Source organism: Schistocerca piceifrons, chromosome 3 (genome assembly GCF_021461385.2).
Source record: "Schistocerca piceifrons isolate TAMUIC-IGC-003096 chromosome 3, iqSchPice1.1, whole genome shotgun sequence".
In the NCBI taxonomy this organism is placed as follows: domain Eukaryota; kingdom Metazoa; phylum Arthropoda; class Insecta; order Orthoptera; family Acrididae; genus Schistocerca; species Schistocerca piceifrons.
Genome location: NC_060140.1, coordinates 727132798 through 727153144, shown reverse-complemented (window position 1 = coordinate 727153144; position 20347 = coordinate 727132798).

The window sequence follows — 20347 nt, the reverse complement described above, 5'->3', positions numbered from 1 at the left end:
CCCTACCATCAGCTATCACCAACTGAAATCGGACTCGTTTGACCCGGCAACAGTTTTCCAGTAGTCTACGGTCCAATCGATGTTGTCACGACCCCAGGAGAGCCGCTGAAGGCGACGTCGTGGTGTTAGAAAAGGCGCTCGCGGTGGTTGTCTGCTCCCACAGGTCGTTAACGCCATATTTCGCCGTACTGCCCTAGTGGATACTTTCCGCATTGATTTCTGCGGTTATGCAGCGCAATGTTGCTTGTCTGTTAGCAGTAACATTCCTAAGCGAATTTCACTCCTCTCTGTCGCTAAGCGAAGGCCGTTTGCCGCTATGCTGTCAGCGGTGGGAGGTAACGCCTGAAACTTGATATTCTCGACACGCTCTTGATACTGTGGATCTCGGAATATTAAACTCCCTAATGATTTCCGAAACTGAATGTTCCATGAGTCTAGCTCCAACGACCATTCGGCGTTCAAAGTCTGTTAATTTCTGGCGTGCGGCCATAATCATGTCGGGAACCTTTTTACATGAATCACCTGAGTAGATATGACAGCTCCGCCAATGCACAGCCCTTTTATACCTTGTGAACGATTACTATCTGTATACTCGGATATCACTGTCCTCAGCGTATACATACAGGGTGTCCCATTTATCTTGACCACCCTAAATAACAGTTTGTCCAGATGCAAATTACAAAATTTTTCAAGCAAATGTTCTTTAGCCGTCGGGGGGGGGGGGGGGGGGGGGACACATCAATCAGCAATCAGAATTATTGCCTTCGTTCTAGCTTTGTTTTTTACAAAGATATGAACAGCGGTATGACTTTTTTAAATAGCACTCTCTATTTTTTATTCGGCAATTCATTTCCTCTCCTAAAGACACATTCAAAATTGTATCACAGTGTACCAATCACTGAAACGCAACGTTATTAATTGCATAATACGACGTTGACGTTGACGCTCCCAGCGCTTAGTGCAGGTACTCGGTGAAACTGAACACAACCACGTGCTGACGTTGACAGAGGACAAATGTAAACATAAGTAGAATGCACACCCGCCTTTCCGACAACCATCGTCAGTTGAAGAGGTGTGTGAGTAGAATGTAAACCAAGGAAGAAAATATAGAAATGCTGTCATCTATGGGAACGTAAGTTAGCAGAACGGTATTTGCAATATTGTTTTCTTGTGTACGGGTACGTTTAGTACAGTAGTTTAGTCCCTTTAAATACTGTTGTGTAGTGTAGGCATACAGTAAAGGCTGTCCTTCCTACAAACTGCATCGACATAACGTTTCTTTTATTGTTGTTGTTATTGAAGGTAGACGAAATGCTATACAGGCAGCGGAACAGTACAGAGAGCGATATCCTGACAAGAACCCAACTTACCGACGAATGTTATCTCGTCTTGTTGCGACTCTTCAGGAAACGGGAAGTTAAAACCCACGACAACGCAATCCTCGTAGCACCCGCACAGACGAAGCTGCCGAAGTTCCTGTTCTCGCTTCTGTTGCTATGACTCCACATGTGAGCACACCACAGCTTGAACACAAAATGCCAGCCGGAGTGGCCGAGCGGTTCTAGGCGCTTCAGTCTGGAACCGCGCCACCGCTACGGTCGCAGGTTCGAATCCTGCCTCGGGCATGGATGTGTGTGATGTCCTTAGGTTAGTTTGAACCATTTCTGAACACGAAATTGGCATTCCTAAAACCAGTGTACTTCATATTCTTACATGTCACCGGTTTCATCCTTACCATGTACACCTACATCAAAAATTGCATGGGAATGACTTCCAGAATCGTGTACTGTTCTGTCAGCGGGCACAGCAGCAAATCCTCGCCAATCTGATGTTCTTGTCCAATGTTCTATTTACCGATGAATGTTCCTTCTCAAACAAAGGACAGGTAAATACAAGGAACATGCATTGTTAGTCCAGCGACAACCCACGATGGATTAGACAGGGGGAACATCAGCGTCAATGGAGAGTTAAAGTCTGGTGTGGGATACTTGGTACTACAAATACTCGCCCTTATTTCATCAATGGTAGTCTAACCGACACAGCATATGATATCTTCCTCAGACGAATTCTTCCTCCTCTTCGGGATGGAGTGCTGCTAAGAACCAGAATGCTTATGTGGTATGAACACGATGGATGTGCAGCGCATAATACCTTGCGTGCACATCGTATTCTGAACTGAAGGTATCCTGCCAGGTGGAGTGGTCGAGCAGGAACATATACTTGGCCTGCTAGGCCCATTGATTTAAATCATCTGCATTTTTTCATTGGGGATGCATTAAAGACGTTGTCTATTGCTATATTCCACTAACTCCAGAGGAACGTATCCTGCTTGCTTGTAATTCTCTTCAGCAGGCAACACTGGAAGAAGTAAATAATTCTTTCATTCAACGAGTGCACCTGTGTGTCGGTGTCCAGGGTCACCACTTTGAGCATCTGTGAATGTTCTACTCCTGGGTAATGGTACACCAGAGTAAAAGTCAATTTTCTGTTATGTGTTTACTTGGTTTTCATTTGTTTTCTGAAAACTCCATCAAGTGGACGAGTTTGTCATCCCGGGGTCAAAGTGAGTGTTATGTTATGTAGTTAATAACTTTGTGTTTCAGTGAATGATCCACTGTGATACATTTTTGAATAGGTCTTTAGGAGAGGCAATGAATTACCGAGTAAAAAACACAAGGTGCCATTTAAAAAAGTCATACCGCTGCTCATATCTTTCTAAAATAGAAAGCTACAACGAAGGCAATCATGCTGATTGATGTTACGCCAAGAAAAAAGGAATAAAACTGAGATAGTGTTAATACTTTCATCCTTCTTTACCTCCTCTGCATTTCTGCAGATGGCGTGTCACTAAGCACATTTGTACTGCGCACACGTGAAGTGCCTAGTTGTTTCCTCTGCCCTGTGTGGAATACATAAGTTCTTGTACACTTCACTAACCTGCTGTCTTCACGATGATGATGTCCCCAGCGCAGAAAACAGCAAGCAGGTCGTGGATTCTTTTTCTTGAGGCAGAAATTAACTTCCCTAGGAATTGCTGCTACGAATAAACTATAACTCATTTGGGATGCCACTCGCGGTTTTATTGATGTAGACACGAGAAACTATTCTTGATCACGTTTTGAACATATCTTTCCACAGTCATTATATCTGGCTAAAATAACATCATATACATCCTGCCACAGACAACATGTCTGTCTACTGGAACCGTCAGAACTGGAGAATAAAATTACATGAATCAAATACTACTATTACAGACAACATGTCTGTACCTAGCGACGGTCGGAACTGTAGTAAATAAAATTGCACGAAACAAATACTGCTATAACAGACAACATGTCTGTCTACTGGAACGGTCAGAACTGGAGAGCCGGACTGCCCGAGACACTTCGTGCACCAAGCCAGCAAGGCGTGACCCGAACGGTACCGAAGTGCATCGGCAGTAATATCGTCAGTCTTTTGCTTTAAAAATACTTTGATTTTAATAATTTTCAAATGACTGATTGATAGCTGGCTGTTGAGAGATGTTTATTTTAAAAAATGAAGTAATTTGGATGACAGGTTTAATTAATAATAGCAACTAAAGTTTAATGTTTTGGCGCCCTACTGCCGAACACAGCAGCCAATCACAGAGCAGCAGTATCACGCAGGCGGTCATTCTCACGGGAATGGTACCGAATCTAACATCTGTCACCGGTACCCCATCCCACATTGCATCATCTCTATGCTTCTTGCATCTCCACTGCCCTGGGAATAGCTTCTTGGAGCCTAATATGATGGCTGAATAAGCCAGAAAGATTACAATGTCCCTCTGATGGATAAAGAACATTTGGTTGAATCATTTTGTAGTTTACTTCTGGACAAACAGTTATTTAGGGTGGTCAAGATAAATGGGACACCCTGTATATAGGATGTATCAAAAAGGATTTCGCAAACTTACATTGCTGAGAGTACACGATAACAGAAGCACAAATATCAAGTAAACATGGGCCTTAAAACGCATACCTTAAAAGCTTTGTGATATTCTTGATTTTCAATATAGTGAAAGAAATCTCTTCTACTGCAAGCTGTTTGCTCTCCATATTTTGGGATGTATGGATAAAAATAAGAAAAAATGTCCAGTAAACATGTGCTCTAAAATGCATACCTTACAATTTACGAGCACATGTTCATTAGAAGAGTTGTGTTCCAAGGTACAAAAGATGAACAGGTGCTCATAGCTCTTCAGGCATGCGTTTTAGAGCCCACGTTTACTTGACATCGTGCCCTCATCCGCTTACGCTTGAGTCCCTGAGATGAGTGGCGGTGGCAACCAGCCGGCAGAACGAGTAGCCCACCGCCCTGCAAGGGTGCTGGAATCGGTGAGGGCCTCGCTCGGCAGATAATCCCGTGGCCACGAGCCGCGGATCGGGTCGGGCCGTTAATCAGCGCTTTGTGCTCCTCGGCTGGGCTGCCGCCGTGCCGGCTCTGAGGGCCGCTCCTCGGCAGCCAGGCGAGGGTGTCATCCCAGCTCTGTTGCGCTCCAATAATGGGCTCACTATCTACACTTCGCATACGCCATCATATCCTAATGTGTCTGGAATTAGCAAAGGATTATGAGCACGCACCGCATGCAGCTCGAACTACCTATTCTACTGATTCAGATAATAACGTACTCCATCAGTAACGTTTCAAGAGTGGCACAACGTCTTTCATGAATATACCCCCAATGTAAACAACTTCTGTCTTTGCTTTATAGCGTTTCTGCTTGCTATTAGTGCATATAGAACACATGATTTTGATTTAAAATCATTTTATCCGGTGTGTAAGAGGAAATGACGTGTAAGAGGGATAGCTCCGAGCATTTGTGACTCAGAGTAGAGAAACAGTTCAAACTAACATTTTACACTGAAGTGAGAACACACATGGAATTGCGATATGCACATATACAGATCGCGGTAGTATCGCATACGGGAGGTATAAAATGGCAGTGCTTGATGGAGCAGTCATTTGTGCTGAGGTAATGTAGGTGAGAATGTTTCAGATATTATTTTGGCGGCACTACGGGAGTTAAGTCTTTGACGGAATGGTAGTTGCTGCTAGGCGCATGGGACATTTCATTTTGGAAATCGTTAAGGAATTCGATATTCCGAGGACCAAAGTGGCAACAGTATGCCGACAATAGCAAATTTCAAGCATTACGTCTCACCACGGACAGCGCTGAGGCCGATGGACTTCACTTAACGACCGAGAGCAGCGTCATTTGCATAGACTTGTCAGTGCTAGCCGGCCGGGGTAGCCGAGCTGTTCTAGGCGTTACAGTCTGGAACCGCGTGACCGCTAAGTCGCAGGTTCGAATCCTGCCTCGGGCATGGATATGTGTGATGTCCTTAGGTTAGTTAGGTTTAAGTAGTTCTAAGGTCTAGGGGACTGGTGACCTCAGATGTTAAATGCCATAGTGCTCAGAGCCATTTCAACCATTTTCTGTCAGTGATAACAGACAAACAATACTGCTTGTAATAACCTCTGAAATCAATGTGTGGTGTATGACGAACGTATCTCTTACGATAGCGCGATGAAATGTGATAGTAATGGGCTACAGTAACAGATGACTGGAGCTAGGGTCTTTGCCAACAGCGCGACATCGCATGCAGCGCCTCTCCTGAGCTCCGTATCAGTTGGGAACTTGCCAACTGGAAAACCTTGGACTGGTCAGATGAGCCCCGATTTCTGTTGGTAAGAGCTGATGGTTCGGTTTGAGTCTGGTGCAGATCCCACGAAGCCACGGACCCAAGTTGCCAACAAACCACTGTGCTACCTGGTGGTATCTTCATAAACCTCTTCGCCAAATGAACCGACCATTAACTGGACACTGTTATGTTTGGCTTCTTCAAGACCATTTGCAGCTATTCATGGAATTCTTGTTCTCAAACCACGCGCCATGTCACTGGGCCATAACTGTTCGCGATTGCTTTGGAGGACATTCTCGACAGTTCGAGCGAATGATCTGGCCACCCAGACTCCCGACACGAATCCCATCGAATATTCATGGGCTATAACGAGAGGTCAGTCCCTCCACAAAATCTTATACCGGCAACACTTTAGCAATTATATACGGCGGCAGCGTGGCTCAGTGTTTCTGCAGGGGACTTCCAACGCCTTGTTGAGTCCTTGCCACGTCAAGTTGCTGCGCTACCCCGGGAAAAAGGAGGTCCGACACGATGTTAGGAAGTATAAATGACTTTTCTCATCTACGTTTAGTTGCATATGTAGGTAACTTTGAAACTCTGCTCTCGGAAACTGATAAAGATATCAATAAAATTTTCAAAGTCGTTCGAGAACGGAACCTTAGGAATATATCGTACAAATTTCAGCCATTTGTTGCGCACAGCCGTTTTGGAACCCGTAGCACGGGTTTTGTTGAGGTTCTCGAAGGAACCGCCCACGGTCTAATGGAGCCTCAATACGCCCCTTTAGGTCCACCGTACGCCACATCAAATGCGAAAATAACTAACCGATTTTCTCCATTTGCCTCAGTGGAGGAAGTGTGTAATATTTATGCTTTGACCCAATATTGTAGGATAGTGACACTAAGATGCTAGCTATCGAAAAGACTTGACCCTACCTTTTTGTCACCAACAGACCTCGATGTACGAGCCCCACAAGAAAGCCGTTTTTATGCGCGGCGTTTTGGGACATATCAGGTAGCACATGCTGTCGTATATGAACTGATGCTTCCCTAGAGGTAGCAGATCGTTCGGATGTTAGCTGCTACGTTTTATTCGCTGTTCCAAACAGTCACATATATATTCCAAGCGATTACTATCACGTTATTTAGCGGCTATTCGAGATGCAGTAGTATTCCCGAATGTTCGACAAACAAGGAACTTCTGCGTCCAGTCCTGTGTATACGGAATTTAGTATCTGAGAGGACGAGAGTGACTATGGAGTACTCATCACGAAGACGTAGAAGAAGAAGGAGCTTATGGTCACCGAAAACATCGAGATAAACACCACATGTTCACAGTATCCTGAATAAGTGGACACAAGTCATGATACGAAAAGGAAAAATCAGAAAACGAATTCCGCCCTTAAAAACACCCTCCCAGCACTGCAGGTTAAACGGGTCATTTCACTGTTGGCGCATAACGCCTAGCATAGCTGTAAAAGAACAAAATCGCGACTCTGTGGATCACACACATGTTCGTGCGTTTGAACCAATGGCGACGTTTAACGTTGTGAACAATGACGTTATGTTAGCTAACGAACTCCAGATATCCAACGGAACTTTACTCACCGATATCAGCAATTTCTGTCGAATTTTTAACTGAATGTCATTGACAAGAAGTGACAGTTGTCACCAACCCCTGTCTTTTTAAGACCACTCTTCTTACGCCATGTTCCATTGCTGCCAGTGGTATACGGTTCCTGGAATACATGATGGATCCATAGTGTTTATACCGCAAAAAGACGCGCTACCTCATTCACGGTGTGCTCATGGAACCTTACTAACGCGATCTGTGGCTTCTGCTATTCTGTCCCGTCTTCATGTCGACTCATCTTACGGCCCTGTTTCCATACGATCGACTGACATAGACACCACCTCACTGCCATGACTCAACGCTAGCGGTGCAGGGGCACGCCACGGTCTAGTACCAGTTCAGCACCACCTACAATACTCCGAAACTATGCTTGTGAACTTTTAAAAAGGTTACCAACATGTTTTTGGCGACGTTATGTAAACACTAAACAAACATTCAAGGAAAAACATTCAAAGAAAAATACACATGTTGGAAACACATGTTGGAAATGGCAGGACACAAGTTTGGAAGGTGTGGTTGCCGCAACTACAGTGTCAGTCTTCGATTATGGCACCAAGGTATCCACAGTGTTGGTGGCCAATGAGAGGGCCTAGATATATTTCGTTTTTTTTTTTTTTGTTTTTTTTTTTTTTTAAGCACTGATGTTAACAGAAGTGGTTCTACTAGAGATAAGCTGACAGTTGAATTGTGGGATCCTGTATTTGTGTTTTATTTGATCTCATTTAAATTTGAACTATTTCCGAGTTGCTACAGCAGATCAAGTTTTCACAACTTAATACTGAGCATGAGTTAAAAGGAAAATAATTATATCAAGACAGTTTGAGCTTTATGTACTTGGAAACTTAAAACTAATTACAAAACGCTTAAAATTAGAGAATTGTGTATTTAGACCACAGAATGACAAGAAAGAGTTTAGATTTGTAGACTGCCACCACCGACACTGTATAGAAGGGAGTACTTCAGAAAGACGTCAGCCTCTTACTCATGAGCACCCATTGATCGATCTACTATTGGTCGCCATTGGAGGGGGTGGACCTGGTAGCATTTTGAGCCTCTACCCCTCAGGTAGCGTGGTCCTACGTTTAGGTTAGGTTCTGTTTCTTTCTTCCACTCCATAGGACAGCATGTGCTGTCTTTTATTTCTACATTCATTTAATACTGCCGTCTGGGATACTGATCCTCCGACGACAGTCACCAGTGACTTTTGATTATAAATCTTTTTATTATCTTACTATTCTACATTCAGATATCTACCATGTATTTGTGTGTTACGTCCGGTATAATGTTGTGGTAAGTATTGGTTCAAGCACAGAATATAGGATTCACTTTATTTAGTGATTGTGGCGTATCACCAAATATACTTCAGTACTTTTAATCTGGTCCTTATTCTACGTTAGTTAGTCGTCACCTGTGTCACTGTCGTGTGAATTGCTGGGACTACTGCTGTTGCCTCTGTATTCTCGTCAGGCAAGATATTCAGTCTGCATTGTCGTTAAGATAGGTACTACTCGTATCAGCTGCCGCATTCGGGAGGACGACGGTTCAATCCCATCTCCAGCCATCCTGATTTAGGTTTTCCGTGATTTCCCTAAATCGTTTCAGGCAAATGCCGGGATGGTTCCTTTCAAAGGGCACGGCCGATTTCCTTCCTCATCCTTCCCTAACCCGAGCTAGCGCTCCGTCTCTAATGACCTCGTTGTCGACGGGACGTTACACAACACTAACCTAACCGTTTCAGCTGCGACTGACAGTCCGGCGTCATTATCTCTCCAAAGGTAAAATCAGGCACCTGACAGAGGTTTACACGCAGCAAACGCATGGAATATGGCCCCAGACCGGTCAAGAGATGAGTAGTGCCGAAGCTAGGCTCGACAAGTTTCATCATCAACCGCTCCCTGGTGTTGGGGAAGAATCCACAGACTCAACGTTATTTTTTCAGTTGTCCCATCTTTTTGCCATGAATTCACTCTCCAGCTCTCTCAAGGTGTGTATTTCGTCCATTAACAATGGGACCATCGAATCTGATAATCACTGATTTTGAGCCTAAGGTATGATGTAGAGCTACCTGTCTGGAGTACATGTCTAACGGCTTTTCTTGCGACAGCCCCCACTTTTGGAAAAAAGCGATGTTGCAGTATTGTGCTTACCGCTACACCTGTTACTTTAGTCGTGATTCCATCTAGCGAGCGCAGCGCAGCAGCTAAGGTTCACGGTTACAATGCTGACGGTATGGTTTATAATCGTGCCCATGTGCATTATTTCACATTCAATTTCGTCGACAGGGCATCATCAAGGAGCAAATTTCAAGCAACATTATTAAAAGTAGCTATTTTAGCCGTATTAATTTCATTAATAAGACAATCATTATAGCAAATTTTCTTGATGTGTATTTTCAGTATGTTACAGAATAGATTACAGAATCGTCTCAATCGCTATTATTTGCATCGTTTGGTGTGCTAGATTTCTGGATGGTATTTGTAGTAGAAGCAACTGAATCACAAATTGACAAGTTGATACAGCAACACTCACACTTAATGAAAGCTACTGCTTTGCAGGGATACGGATTTTTCAGAAGCGATTCCGGAAACACAGTGCGTAAAGAAAAAGTAAAAAGTAAATTGATCTTTCTTCGATCAACTTCGAAGAGAACTACACATATTTGATGATTCCTGTGAAAACAGGTGCACGAAATTGATCCAGAGTTAGATACCGTATTTGCATGGAATCTTCTCTCGAAGCGATTTCTCTATTAGTCTTCAGGAAATCGGAAACATTTTGAAACATTCTCGTGAAAGTTGGAAGGCGTGTTTCTACGTCTGAAAGATGATGTTTATTCAGATTTAGCTCCAGTCGCAGAATAGTGATGCTGGTAGCTCCACATTGACGATGAAAATCAGGTTCGCTTAAAATACACGCTGTAACGGTAGCGAGCGCCAGTTACCTTTGAGACTGGACGTGGTGAGATGATGTCAGTCAAGAATGCCTTTCAGGCGACAACGAAACCATTATCAACACTCACTGAGGTTTAACGAGGTCGTGTAATTCAGCTAGAGAAGCTGCATGTTCCTTCTGGCATATTGCAGCAATGTAACCAGTGTAAAGGACTGCTGGCAGTGGTCACAAGAAGATCGGGCCTCGGATAGCAACGTGGTACTACCGAGAGTGACAGCTACTGTGTCCTGTGTGAGTCTCTGGCTCATAGTAGTGCACCTGCAGCAGCAATCTGAGCAACATATGCCACCACAGTGACACAGCAAACTGTAACAAATCATTTTTAAAAGGACAACTTCGACCCGACGGTCTGTAGCGTGCATTCCTCTGACTGCAAACCACAATCAACTGCCACGTCAGTGGTGTCAAACGAGATCTCATTGGAGGGCAGGGTGAAGGTGTGTTGTGTTTTCTGCTTAAACCTGGTTCTGCCTCGGTACCAGTGATGGCCATGTATTGGCTAGAAAGAGGCCAGTTTGCTAACTGCAGCCAGCGAGTCTGTGTGCTTGGCACACTGGAGCTACACCTAGAGTTCTGGTCTGAGGTGCAATTTCACGTGACAGCAGGAGTATTCTCGTGGTAATCGTACTCACAATGACTGCAAAATTGTATGTCAGTCTAGTGACTCGGTGTGTTTTGCTGTCATTCATGAACAGCATTCGAGGGGGTGAATTCCAACAGGATAATGATCACCCACATACCGCTGTTGTAACCTGACAAGCTCTACAGAATGTCAAGATGTTGCCTTGGAGAGCTCGAACACCACATCTGTCTCCAATCGAGCACGTACGGAAAGTCATCGAACGACAACTCCAGTGTCATTCAGAAGCTTTATTAACCGTCCCTATGGTGACCGACCACGTCCAACAGGCATGGTACTTCATTGAACAAACTGACATCCGGGGCCTGTATAGCACTATGCATGCACGTTTGCATACTTACATTCAACATACTGGCGGCTACACCATTTATTAATGTACCAATATTTCACATTTGCAATGGCACATCTCGCGCTTACATTAATATGTGATCTTGCTAAGTTAATGACTTACATATGTTACCTAGACATACCTATTCCAGAAATTTCATTATTCCACATTAATTATTTCTTGATGTTGCAACTTTTCTAATTGGTGTGTGATGAAATTAGGGTGTACAGGAGGCACGCACAAAACTTCAACACCAGTTTTCTCAGAAACCAGGTGTTGTCGCATGTAATGCCGCTAACCATGTACTCAGGACAAGAACCTTACAACACATTAATAAACAACAAATTCAGTGAGTAACTTGTCTGATAGTGCTTCTGAGGTATCTCGGACTGTGTCAGGTCCACCAATTTCAGCCAACATGATACAGCTTGATACTTGATAGTTGTGTTTCTTTCCCAAGCACCATGCACAGCGCCTCCACTAATGTGGTGCCGAAAGGTAAGTGTCTTCACTAATGCGAAGCCGAGAAACACCCACAGCGGCAGGACTGGAGTCCACCGTCCGCACCTTACCACGATGGCGCTACCTGGTACCTACACCCCGACAGAAAAATACCGGGCGGTCAAACAGCCAGTATAAATCTTATTAAACCACGGAATAATGTAGATAGTGAGGTAAAAGTTGACACACGTGCTTGGAATGACAAGAGTTTAGAATTAAAAAAAAATAAAGTTCACAAAATGTCCGACAGATGGCGCTGGACAGTAAAACTGCTACCGTGACGGGTGAGAGGTACGGCGATATGTTACAGAATCGCATCATCCCCAGCCTGGCTGATAAACACCTGCTGTAACGTAGGATGTTTATGGAGGATAGCGCTCCACCCCATATTGCTAGACGTGTGAAAAATCTCTTGCGCGCGTCGTTTGGTGATGATCGTGTGCTCAGCCGCCACTTCCGTCATGCTTGGCCTCCCAGGTCCCCAGACCTCAGTCCGTGCGATTATTGGTTTTGGGGTTACCTGAAGTCACAAGTTTATCGTGATCGACCGACATCTCCAGGGATGCTGAAAGACAACATCCGACGCCAATGCCTCACCATAACTCCGGCGGACATGCTTTACTGTGCTGTTCACAACATTATTCCCCGTCTACAGCTATTGCTGAGGAATGATGGTGGACATATTGAGCATTTCCTGTAACGAACATCATCTTAGCATAACAAAGTAAGACAAAGCTAATTATTGCTATTCTGATCAGATGAAGCGCCATCTGTCGGACATTTTTTGAACTTTTGTACTTTTCTTGGTTCTAATAAAACACCATGTCATTCCAAGCATGTGTGTCAATTTGTACCTCTGTATCTACATTTTTCCGTGATTCATTCAGTTTTCAAATGTACACTGACTTTTTAATCACCCGGTATATCGTCGAGCCTAAGAGGGCATAGGTAACCTGTAGTTAATTGTGTTCACCTGAGTGCTAGCTCTTTCTGTAGCTCTATGTTGCACCGCCCGTAGTACTCCGCTGTATTTGACTTCCAACTACTGAGGTTGCCGCAAAAGGGAGGTGCAGAAGCGACGGGAAAGAGGCGAGGTACGCAACGCTGCGGGATGAAAAGTACATCAGCGGGGCCTGGATCCGGTGGACGCCACGTCGGCTTGGAGCAGCCGTGGCACAGCCGCGCACCAAACGACGGCAGATACAAATAGCCTCCGGCATAGCGCTGAAGCGCTCTCTCTCTCTCTCTCTCTCTCTCTCTCTCTCTCTCTCTCTCTCTAACACACACACACACACACACACACACACACACACACACACAAGCGCGCGTACAGTTGCTTGCACAAGTTACGACCACTGGTGGAGCCTGGTCTGTTCTTGACGTTCGTTGGCGATCTTACGAGCTTTGAAATATCAGACTTTTGTTCAAAAATGGCTCTAAGCACTAGGGGACTTAATTTCTGAGGTCATCAATCCCCTAGAACTTATAACTACTTAAACCTAACTAACCTAAGGACATCACACATATCCATGCCCGAGGCAGGATTCGAACCTGCGACCGTAGCGGTCCCGCGGTTCCAGACTGTAGCACCTAGAACCGCTCGGCCAACCGGGCCGGCTCAGACTTTTGTACAACGTGACCATCATCTTTTAATGTATCCTTCCCAACATCTTGTTTTCAGTTACCGGCTCTAGTGTTTCAGGTGTCTAACCCATTACGCTGTATCGAATCTTACCTTTACCCATCTCTGGTCAATCCAAGGTCACACGTGGTGCGTGGATGCACTGTCGGCTAGAGAGTGGTGTGACTTCATGAAGTCAGCAGGAGAAGGCGTGGAGGAAGCGGTTATAAGGGGTCGGCTTGCGATATAACACTTAATTTATTAGTGAATTAAGCTTTAAATTAAAATAGTGTGCCCTACCTTCAGAATTTCCGTGGATCCACGAGACGACAGTGGGCCGGAAATTAGTGAACATTATTCACTCCCTACTGGAGTAGCTTTGCGCCAGATTAATTTTAAGGCAAAGCCATTCTAACTGTAATTATTGGCCGTCATTGTAACGCTATAAATTAGACAGGAAACATGGAAGTGGCGTTACATACTCGACAAGAAGAGAACAGTAAATTTAGTGACATGACGCAAGTTTATAGGTGGTGCATCCGGACCTTCTCTCGTCCGTTTGTTGAGATTTTTTTGTAACCAGAGGTCGTAGTTGGAAAACAGTAACCTTGGTGATGCCTGGTCACGTAATTACTACTGCTAATGTAAAAACTGAGCTTTGCAAAAAAATAGGAGCGGTAATCGGACTTAGTTAAAAAACATTCAGTGCAGATTCGAATGATGTACGTAGTAATTTGAATTCGATAGCGTGCTAATGGAGCACCATCGCCACGTTGCTAAACCGACCGCTTCGAATCAATCTATCAGGCCGAAAAAAACATAAAAATTTCATCGTTTAGCAGCTCAGTAGCAAATAGTTTTCAGGATCACGCTAACTGCATGACCTGATCCTCCAATAGTTGCGAGTAGAAAGGTAGAAAAGACGACCATTTATCATTCACTTTTCTTAAAAAAACAAAGTAAGATCAACAATTAAATAACATATTAATTCGATACGTAGATATTGGTCCGTGCACGACAATCAAGTCTTCCGGATACCATTGGTCAAGCGACCATTTGTGTACCTATTGGAAGTACAGGCATACCGTATCTGTCCTAGGGTACAGGGTCAAAATTTAAGCGTTACACACTTCCTCCAGCCCAGGCAAATTAAGCATTAGATAGAGTCGACGGTTCACCTTAGGCGGATTATAGAATGACCATTCAGGAATGTAGTAATAGTTGGGATGGCCACTTACGTAATTTCTGTTCATGGCAGATCGTCGAAATTTTCCCCATACATTCTTAAGATGATGCTCTCAGGGTACGTTTAACTTCTTTTCAGTCTCATTATCTGTTTCCGAGATACGGAGGTTCAAAATCACCGTAATTACGCTTATAAAATACGAATATGCATGTATTATCCGTTCTGTGGCGTAATACATAGACCCGTGGTCTAGCAGTAGCGACTTTGATTCATAATCAAAACGTCTTCGCTCCCGGGTTCAATCCCCGCCACTGCCTAAATTTTGATAAATAATCGGCATTGGCGGCCGAAGACTTCCGGCATAAGAAGTCAGCCTCATTCTGCCAACGGCCTTGTCAAAGAGGGCGGAGGAGCGGATAGAGGTTCAGGCCACTCTCTTGTCCTAGGGGTGGGAAATTGCCCCTAAAGGCGGAAGAATCAGCAATGATCAACGACATGAGGATGCTGAAGGCAATGGAAACCACTGCATTAAAGACACGTAACGTGTATCCACAGGACACGTGGCCTGTAACTGAAGAAGTGTCATGATGATCTCTCCATTGGCAAAATATTCCGGAATAGTCCCCCATTCGGATCTCCGGGAAGGGACTGCCAAGGGGGAGGTTACCATGAGAAAAAGATTGAATAATCAACGAAAGGATAACGTTCTACGAGTCGGGGCGTGGAATGTCAGAAGCTTGAACGTGGTAGGGAAACTAGGAAATCTGAAAAGGGAAATGCAAAGGCTCAATCTAGATATAGTAGGTGTCAGTAAAGTGAAGTGGAAGGAAGACAAGGATTTGTGGTGAGATGAGTATCGGGTAATACCAACAGCAGCAGGAAATGGTATAACAGGTGTAGGATTCGTTATGAATAGGAAGGTAGGGCAAGAGGGTGTGTTACTGTGAACAGTTCAGTGACCAGGTTTTTCTAATCAGAATCGACAGCAGACCAACACCGACAACGATAGTTCAGGTATACATGCCGACGTCGCAAGCTGAAGATGAACAGATAGAGAAAGTGTATGAGGATATTGAATGGGTAATGCAGTACGTAAAGGGGGACGAAAATCTAATAGTGATGGGCGACTGGAATGCAGTTGTAGGGGAAGAAGTAGAAGAAAAGGTTACAGGAGAATATGGGATTGGGACTAGGAATGAAAGAGGAGAAAGACTAATTGAGTTCTGTAACAAGATTCAGCTAGTAATAGCGAATACCCTGTTCAAGAATCACAAGAGGAGGAGGTATAGTTGGAAAAGGCCGGGAGATACGGGAAGATTTCAATTAGATTACATCATGAATGAGATTTTCACTCTGCAGCGGAGTGTACGCTGATATGAAACTTCCTCGCAGATTAAAACTGTCTGCCCGATCGAGACTCGAACTCGGGACCTTTGCCTTTCGCGGGCAAGCGCTCTACCATCTGAGCTACCGAAGCACGACTCACGCCCGGTACTCACAGCTTTACTTCTGCCAGTACCTCGTCTCCTACCTTCCAAACTTTACAGAAGCTCTCCTGCGAACCTAGCAGAACTAGCACTCCTGAAAGAAAGGATATTGCGGAGACATGGCTTAGCCACAGCCTGGGGGATGTTTCCAGAGCTTCTGTAAAGTTTGGAAGGTAGGAGACGAGGTACTGGCAGAAGTAAAGCTGTGAGTACCGGGCGTGAGTCGTGCTTCGGTAGCTCAGATGGTAGAGCGCTTGCCCGCGAAAGGCAAAGGTCCCAAGTTCGAGTCTCGGTCGGGCACACAGTTTTAATCTGCCAGGAAGTTTCATATCAGCGTACACTCCGCTGCAGAGTGAAAATCTCATTCTGGAAACATCCCCCAGGCTGTGGCTAAGCCATGTCTCCGCAATATCCTTTCTTTCAGGAGGGCTAGTTCTGCTAGGTTCGCAGGAGAGCTTCTGTAAAGTTTGGAAGGTAGGAGACGAGGTACTGGCAGAAGTAAAGCTGTGAGTACCGGGCGTGAGTCGTGCTTCGGTAGCTCAGATGGTAGAGCGCTTGCCCGCGAAAGGCAAAGGTCCCGAGTTCGAGTCTCGGTCGGGCACACAGTTTTAATCTGCCAGGAAGTTTCATATCAGCGTACACTCCGCTGCAGAGTGAAAATCTCATTCTGGAAACATCCCCCAGGCTGTGGCTAAGCCATGTCTCCGCAATATCCTTTCTTTCAGGAGTGCTAGTTCTGCTAGGTTCGCAGGAGAGCTTCTGTAAAGTTTGGAAGGTAGGAGACGAGGTACTGGCAGAAGTAAAGCTGTGAGTACCGGGCGTGAGTCGTGCTTCGGTAGCTCAGATGGTAGAGCGCTTGCCCGCGAAAGGCAAAGGTCCCGAGTTCGAGTCTCGGTCGGGCACACAGTTTTAATCTGCCAGGAAGTTTCAGATTACATCATGGTCAGACAGAGATTCGGAAATCAGATACTGGATTGTAAGGCGTACCCAGGAGCAGATATAGACTCAGATCACAATATAGTAGTGATGAAGAGTAGGCTGAAGTTCAAGACATTAGTCAGGAAGAATCAAAACGCAAAGAAGTGGGATAGGAAGTACTAAGGAATGACGAGATACGTTTGAAGTTCTCTGACGCTTTAGATACTGCAATAAGGAATAGCGCAGTAGGCAGTACAGTTAAAGAGGAATGGACATCTCTAAAAAGGGCCATCACAGAAGTTGGGAACGTAAACATAGGTACAAAGAAGGTAGCTGCGATGAAACCATAGGTAACAGAAGAAATACTTCAGTTGATTGATGAAAGGAGGAAGTACAAACATGTTCCTGGAAAATCAGGAAAACAGAAATACAAGTCGCTGGGGAATGAAATAAATAGGAAGTGCAGGGAGGCTAAGACAGAATGTGTGCAGGAAAAATGTGAAGATATCGAAAAAGATATGATTGTCGGAAGGACTGACTCAGCATACAGGAAATTCAAAACAACCTTTGGTGACATTAAAAGCAACGGTGGTAACATTAAGAGTGTAACGGGAATTCCACTGTTAAATGCAGAGGAGAGAGCAGATAGGTGGAAAGAATACATTGAAAGCCTCTATGAGGGTGAAGATTTGTCTGATGTGATAGAAGAAGAAACAGGAGTCGATTTAGAAGAGGTAGGGGATCCAGTATTAGAATCGGAATTTGAAAGAGCTTTGGAGGACTTACGGTCAAATATGGCAGAAGGGATGGATAACATTCCATCAGAATTTCTAAAATCATTGGGGGAAGTGGCAACAAAACGACTATTCACGTTGCTGTGTAGAATAAATGAGTCTGGCGAGATACCATCAGACTTTCGGAAAAGCATCATCCACAGAATTCCGAAGACGGCAAGAGCTGGAAAGTGCGAGAATTATCGCACAATCAGCTTCACAGCTATTGCTTCGAAGCTGCTTACAAGAATAATACACAGACGAATGGAAAAGAAAATTGAGAATGCGCTAGGTGACGATCAGTTTGGCTTTAGGAAAAGTAAATGGGCGAGAGAGGCAATTCTGACGTTACGGCTAATAATGGAAGCAAGGCTAAAGAAAAGTCAAGACCAGGAAAAAGCGTTCGACAATATAAAATGGTGCTGGCTGTTCGAGATTCTGGAAAAAGTGGGGGTAAGCTATAGGGAGAGACGGGTCATATACAATATGTACAACAACCAAGAGGGAATAATAAGAGTGGATGATCAAGAACGAAGTGCTCGTATTAAGAAGGGTGTAAGACAAGGCTGTAGCCTTTCGCTCCTATTCTTCAATCTGTACATCGAGGAAGCAATGATGGAAATAAAAGAAAGGTTCAGGAGTGGAATTAAAATACAAGGTGAAAGGATATCAATGATACGATTCGCTGATGACATTGCTATCCTGAGTGAAAGTGAAGACGAATTAAATGATCTGCTGAACGGAATGAACAGTCTAATGAGTACACAGTATGGTTTGAGAGTAAATCGGAGAAAGACGAAGGTAATGAGAAGTAGTAGAAATGAGAACAGCGAGAAACTTAACATCAGGATTGATGAAGTCAATGAAGTTAAGGAATTCTGCTACCTAGGCAGTAAAATAACCATTGACGGACGGAGCAAGGACATCAAAAGCAGACTCGCTATGGCAAAAAAGGCATTTCTGGCCAAGAGAAGTCTACTAATCTCAGCCGGCCGCGTTGGTCTCGCGGTTCTAGGCGCGCAGTCTGGAACCGTGTGACTGCTACGGTCGCAGGTTCGAATCCTGCCTCGGGCATGGATGTGTGTGATGTCCTTAGGTTAGTTAGATTTAAGTAGTTCTAAGTTCTAGGGGACTGATGACCACAGCTGTGAAGTCCCATAGTGCTCAGAGCCATTTGAACCATTTTTTTTACTAATCTCAAATACCGGCCTTAATTTGAGGAAGAAATTTCTGAGGATGTACGTCTGGAGTACAGCATTGTATGGTAGTGAAAGATGGACTGTGAGAATACCGGAACGGAAGAGAATCGAAGCATTTGCGATGTGGTGCTATAGACGAATGTTGAAAATTAGGTGGACTGATAAGGTAAGGAATGAGGAGGTTCTACGCAGAATCGGAGAGGAAAGGAATATGTGGAAAACACTGATAAGGAGAAGGGACAGGATGATAGGACATCTGCTAAGACATGAGGGAATGACTTCCATGGTACTAGATGGAGCTGTAGAGGGCAAAAACTGTAGAGGAAGACAGAGACTGGAATACGTCAAGCAAATAACTGAGGACGTAGGTGGCAAGTGCTACTCTGAGATGAAGAGGTTAGCACAGGAAAGGAATTCGTGGCGGGCCGCATCAAACCAGTCAGTAGACTGATGACCAAAAAAAAGGCGTAAATGTAGTTTTACCTGACGTAATGAACGCAGGGAAATGGTTCTAGGGCTATTGCAGGGATTCTGAGTTCACCAAAGTGTATTTTTAGTCCGTATTTTTTCGCCAATATTACTTCATGACTCGCTGTCCCTGTATAATGTCTTCAAGGCTATATAGATTTGTTCAGAGTGGTATTGCAGTGAGAAAAAAAGTGGGCTATAAAGACGCTTAACATTCTTGAAAAGAAGTTAAAATGACTGCCAAAAATGGTGGAATCTAGAAAAACTGATAATTCAGCAGAATATTTCTAATAACATTTTCACTCGTTTAAGATACAAGTCATAAGCTGGCTGTTTTCGATGAATTGCGATCCAGAAACAATGTAACGCAAATCATTCTGTGATAACTTTATATTATGCGTATTTATTTGTTGTTTATATGTGTTAAAGTATATAAATGTATCGAAGCATACAAATAAACGGTCAAAAATTTACTGATTTACAGAATTCTTATTATATTAGCTGAGCATCCTGCTGTAGCAGGGAAAAGAAGTAAACCAGCGGCAAAATACTCCTATCGAAGCAAATGTGGGGAACCAGCTCCCTAAATGCCCATTCCACATTCCTCACCAAAGATTTTGACATGCGAACGTATTCCCGTTTTTTCGTGCTGAAAGAGAGCACAAGAGAGACAGCGACAATGGAAGAGAGAGGAGATAGTACTAGTGAGAAAGAAAGAGCGAGGAGGAATGATGCTAGGAAAGAGAAAGTGTCAGAGGAAGATAATGGGAAGTGGGTGACGACAGTAGCAGTGGGAAGCAAGGAAAGATGAGACAAAAATGGTTCAAATGGCTCTGAGCACTACGGGACTTAATATCTGAGGTCATCAGTCGCCTAGAACTTAGAACTATTTAAACCTAACTAACCTAAGGACATCACACACATCCATGCCCGAGGCAGGATCGAACCTGCGATCGTAGGGGTCGCGTGGTTCCAG